This window comes from Silene latifolia, chromosome X (genome assembly GCF_048544455.1).
Source record: "Silene latifolia isolate original U9 population chromosome X, ASM4854445v1, whole genome shotgun sequence".
NCBI lineage: Eukaryota > Viridiplantae > Streptophyta > Magnoliopsida > Caryophyllales > Caryophyllaceae > Silene > Silene latifolia.
In genome coordinates, this window is record NC_133537.1 from 181,399,960 (window position 1) to 181,406,059 (window position 6,100).

Below are 6,100 nucleotides of genomic sequence, written 5' to 3' on the forward strand. Positions count from 1 at the left end.
GCCTAGCTGCTTGGGACGAGCGTACTCCATGAAGACTACCCAAACGGATATGCGCATCTCCTTCGAGAGGAGCACTTCCTCAAATTTTCTTAAGTGTCTTATTCGTCATTTAAGCCCTTAATAACCCTAATTTATGTACCTAATCTCTAGTATAAATACCCCATTGTACTACCTAGATTATCATGTCATCTTAATAGGATCTTAATCAAGTCCTAATACTCTCTTAATCTTGTAATTAATTCTTAATTTAGCATTAATACAAATCTCATTCCTTAATTTCTCTATTGTTCATCATTTATTTTGGGTAATTAGAAGATTATTTTTGTTTAGTTGGAGGATTGACAACCTTCCATCAATCATCAAGTACTTCTATTATTCTTTGCTTTATTATTTGGAATCATCTTTATAGGTATAATTCTCTCTTAAACACTTTTTAATTATTGTTAATCATCTTCATTTATTCATCATGTTTTGCCTTGTTAATATGATTGACAACCTTGTTAGCATAATAAACTTGATAATGAATGAGTAGTTTCCTTAACTAGGGTTAATGGGTAATTAGGAGAAATCAACATGGGCATTGATTCATGCTTAATCTAATATGCTTTCATAATTAATTTGCTTGCTTGTTATGATTTCAACTTATGCACATGTTATGTTTGATGAAATGCGAGCCTATGAATCCTTGCATTTTTTACCCATCCTTTATCTTTTCAATGAGACTTGTAAGGCATAAACCAAATCGAGTCTCATTAGACCATGCATATAGTTGGATAGGGAGGATTAAGTCGACTTGTAGGTGTTGTACAATCTAATCGATTCGGCTCCGGGACCCAAACCTTCCTAGGGATTGTAAGATATACACTAACTCGATCCCATCACAACAATAATTGCTTGGATCTAGTAGAAAACATGTTTATATGATCAAATCCCATGAATCCCTTATAAACCCATGACACCCTAGTGCTTTTAATCATTTGTTTACATCTCATTTTAATCATCTTGCTTGTTTTACTTACATTGTTATTTAGCTTAGTTGATCTCCTACCTCAACCCAAATTGTGACACCCTGAGACACGACCATTTGCAATCGAAAATCCTCCATCAATACCCGTCCCTTGGGATCCGACCTTTACTTACCTCTTTACTAAAAGTAGTAGTTTGTGAAGTTATAAATATTGTTTTGGTCTTGGTAACTCTTAACGACAAGTAACCGAAATCGATAAGTCAGACCAAAAATGGCGCCGTTGTCGGGGACGGTGTTAACATGATTTGATTTTCTTTGATTGCTTTTTAGTTGTGTCTTTCTTTACCTTGGGGAAGTCAAACTCCTCAAGGTTTGTTCTAATTGTTTTCAAGTTGTTTGATATTTTGCATGTATAGGAGATCACAAGGTAACTTGTTACCCATTGAATCCGAAATTGAAAGAATTTTGACCAACAATAGAAGACTTGCTAGAAATACTTTGAGAGGTATTGGCGAGATTGTGGACATTCAACCAAATAACATTGAGTTTATCAACCCTTTTGCAAGAGAAGGAGAGGATAACCCAACACAAAATCAACCCATAATGCCTAAATTTTCATCGCACTCCGTACCAACCGAGGCGAACCTACCAAATGGCACTCCCACACCACAACATTTAACCGGTAATTTCATTGCAAAATCCACATTTATACAATTAGTTGAGAGAAGACAATTTGGGGGGATGCCTAGTGAAGACCCTCATTCTCACATGGAGACTTTTTGTGACTATTGTCATGCGATTTCTCAAACCGGAGTTACTCAAGACCAAATTCGATGGGTCTTATTTCCATTTTCTTTGATTGGTTCCGCGAAATAATGGTTAAAGAGCCTTGATAAGGCTACTCTTGGTATTGACTCTTGCAAGAAATTGGCACTTGCTTTCAACAAGAAATTCTATCCTCCGGAAAAGACTAACATGTTGAGAGCCCAAATCACCGGGTTCAAACAAAGGGATGAGGAATCTTTGTATGAAGCATGGGAGAGATTCAAGGATACTTGCCGATCTTCTCCACATCATGGATTTAGCGAGTGGTTCCTTGTACAACAATTTTGGAATGGTCTATATGAAGACTCCCGTAACATTCTCAATATGGGATCAAATGGTATGTTTACCGAAGTTGATGATAATCAAACATGGAACAATATTGAGGAAATGGCGGTCCATAACTCACAATATAGTAGACCTCGGAAGGCTACTAGAGGAGGAAAGCATGAAGTGGACTCTATTACTCAATTGGGTGCTCAACTTAGTGCTCATATTGATACCATTAACTTGAAGTTTGAGAAGGCCATGGCTAAGCTCGAAGAAGCCTCCAAATCACCTAAGCAACATGTGAATGCCATGGTGGCATCTTCATCAATTCCAAGTGGAGTATGTGAGAGTTGTGGAACTTTGGGACATGACCAAAGTGAATGTAGGGGAAGAAGTGAACAAGTGAATGCTTTCCTTTCATACAAGAGTGGTACCCCTTATTCCAACTACTACAATGAAAACACCAAATTTCATCCCAACCTCTCATACAAAAGCCAAAATGTTCAAAACCTTCAAGCAACATACACCCCACCTCCAATGAGAAACCAAGCTCAAAGACCCTTTTACCATCAAAACCAAAGTTATCAAAACCAAACTCCATACAATCAAAAAAATGACCAAGGTTTTGATGTTCAAAAAGCTGTCCTCCAAATGCAAAAGAACCAACAAGAATTTTTCACTCAAATGCAAAAGGATAGCCAAGCAAGAGACATCACCATTAACAACATACTAGCTCACACAAAGATGTTGGAGACAAAAATGTCCCAATTGGCATCTTCAAGTTCACAAAGACAAAGAGGGAAATTACCACCTCAAGGTAATCCCCCAAGACAAGAATCGGTGAGTGCCATCCATTTGAGGAGTGGTACAAGGTATGAAGGGCCGAAGAGGCCCGTTGATGAAGATGTTGTGATGCTAGTGACAAGGAAAGAGTTGTTGAAAACACTAAAGAAGAAGAACCCACCATTCAAGAAGTTTCAAAGGAGAATGAAGAGAAGGCTAAAGAGAAAGAGTCTATTGTGATTCGGCTTCCATTTCCATGTCGTCAAGCTAAGCCTAAGATTGATGAACAACTTGGAAAGTTTATGGAGATTGTCAAGAACTTGGAAGTCTCAATTCCATTTACGAAATTAATCAATCATGTTCCGGCCTATGCTAAGTATATGAAAGATATTCTTGCAAAGAATAAATCCATCCGGAAACTTGAGACTATTGCTTTCACTAAGGTGAGTAGTGACATCCTACAAGGAAGTCCACCTCCAAAACTAAAGGATCCGGGAAGCTTCTCTATTCCATGCACCATTGGTGATACCACAATCAACAAAGCTCTATGTGACCTTGGGGCAAGTGTGAGTGTCATGCCATATTCGGTGTGCAAGAGGCTAGGAATGGGAGAACATAAGTGCACTAATATCATGCTTCAAATGGCGGATCGATCAACAAAGACACCTTTAGGGGTATGGGAAGATGTAGCGGTAAGAATTGACAAGTTCTTCATCCCGGTGGACTTTTTTATTGTTGATATGGAGGAAAACTCCAACATTCCTATCATTTTAGGAAGACCTTTCTTACACACCGCGGGAGCGGTGATTGATGTGAAACATGGAGAGCTCACCATTGAAGTGGGAGATGAAACAATCACTTTTAATCTTGACAATACAATGAGAGCTCCCCGATTGCATGAGCCGTGTTTCATGGTTGATCATTATAGCCGAGAAAGTTATAGGAATAACTTCGCATCTCAATGCAAAGAACAAGTTATGGGTAAAGAATCACCACCCATATGGGAGAAGAAAATGGGTAACCTCCAAGATGCTCCGCCCAAGGAACAAGAATATTTCAACAAGAATGAGAGCTTGAATATCTCACCACCACTCATGACAAGAGAAGAGGAAGGCCTCATTGGCCATAATGACAAGAAGAAAGAGGAGTTGTTCTCATCAACTCGTGATATTATTGGGGAACAAGTAGATGCAGTATGCGGTCTTTGGGATGATGAGTTTGAGGGGATATTCAATCCCTATATCGGTAATGCTATGACCCAAGATCACCATGAAGAACAACAAGTGCAAAGGTCTATTGAAGATCTTTATCATGACAATGAACAACCTTTCGACTACTTCTTCAAGGTGTTGAGCAACATCAACAACGCCTTGGCTATGGCCCCTTGACATCTCATTAATGGATGAGAGTTTGGTGGAGTCTTCCCTAAACTACCATTTGTATATATTCTAACCCCTTAACTTGCATTTTACTTATTGTATTGCATTTTTGTTAATTTTGGATTTGTATTTTTATGCCTTGATCAAGATTTTCACCATTTTGAGAGAAAGTGAGGGAGGGACTTATGTGATTATTGATGTATAGTGTTTTGACATAGTGTGGGGATAGCAAATTGCCTAGGCTATCGAAGCCTTCGTAATGCTCCCACAATGAAGACCAATGGAATGAAGAGTAAATGACATGGGTTACGAAATGCCCACGGATGGACCTGAATTCGTTGTGGCAGAGGGATAATCCGAGCGACCCGACGAGGATCCACTCGTCCTAGGAAGAATCCGAGCGTCCGGGGCAGGATATGCTCGTCCTGAGATAGCTGGAAAAAGAAGTTTTTGCTCTGACTGAGAATCCGAGCGTCCCACTTGGGAATCCGCTCGTCTTAGTCAGGACGCTCGTCCTACTGGGAATCCGCTCGTCTTATAACTAACAAATTTTGGAATTTCTCCCTGACAAGGAATCCGAGCGTCTCTAATCCAGTCCGCTCGTCCTGCTCCAAAAAGATGCTCGTCTTCCTCAGAAGACGCTCGTCCCAGCGCGTCTTTTTCCTGAAGCCAACTGCAGCAGAATCCGCTCATCCCGACCCCAGTCCGCTCGTCTCCCCCTCTGATTTTCAAATATAACGGGATTAAAAACCCCTCTTTCCCAATTCATTTCCTCATTCACAATATAAACACAACTCCAAACCCTCCAAACCCTCATTCTCTTCATCAACCAACATCAAATTTCTCAACCAAAATCACCCAAATTTACCCCAAACTTCCTAAAAACACAATTAAATCACTCCTTTACCAACAACCAGTGATTAAAACACCAACATCTTCAAAGTTTGAGTCGATTTTTGGGATACAATGCCACATTCAACTATCCTAAATCGATTTGGGTCTTATTTGAATTTGAAGAAATCAAGCTTATCTTTGGTGTTACTACCTAAAGGAGCATGGCAAGAACAAAAGGTGGAAGTAAGGCACCCCCAAAGAAGAACCTTTCCAAAAGACAACAAGCTCTTCAAGCTCTTCAAGCATCTAAGGCATTGGTGGTTCAAAATGCAAGATTGGAAATTCAAGAGTCTATTCCTCCTATGGAAGCTACTACTTCTACTCCGGTTGTTGAACAACTAGATGATTATCCGGAGATAATTTTCATTTCCGACTCTCATAGGGAGAAATTTGTTTCCTTTGCTAAGAAATCTATTTTACCCACCAAATTCATATGCCGAGAGACCTTGTCAAAATTGGGTGTCTTAGAACAAACCAAAACCTTTTTCGAGTCCATGGGATTGAGTACATTGTTTAATTTGCAAGAGTTGACTTACTCATCCCTCACCTTAGAGTTCTTAAGCTCTTTGAAAGTTACCAAGGTGGAGGCTCTAAGCAATATTGAATTCCGGCTCGAGAATGTTGATAGGAAATTGTCTTTTGAAGAGTTTGGTAATGTTTCTTGCCTTAGCAATGACCCGACTTACACGAAGAAATCTACCAAGTATGATCCCGCTCCCTTATGGAAGGCTATTACCGGGAGAGAGTTTACATCTTATGATGGTTGTCGTGCTCTTTTTGTCCATCATCCGGGCATAAGGGTATGGTACAAGGTTGTTGGGCATACTTTGATTGCTAGGAAGGGAACGAACCATTTCACCGAATTTGACTTTATTTATCTCGAGTCGACCTTGAACATTGGAAAAGAGTTCACCAAAAAGTACAACATTCTTCAACTTTTGATTGAGAGGTGGCTCAAAGTTGATCATGACAAATAAGGCACGGC

General features: G+C 39.7%; 1 non-coding gene across 1 annotated transcript; it reads right to left on the reverse strand.

Moving 5' to 3' along the window:
• Positions 1 to 1,942: 1,942 nt before the first annotated feature.
• LOC141624895 (small nucleolar RNA R71) lies at positions 1,943 to 2,049 on the reverse strand. Its single transcript, XR_012534698.1, has one exon. It is a non-coding gene; the product is annotated as a small nucleolar RNA R71 (small nucleolar RNA).
• Between the last annotated feature and the right edge of the window lie 4,051 nt (positions 2,050 to 6,100).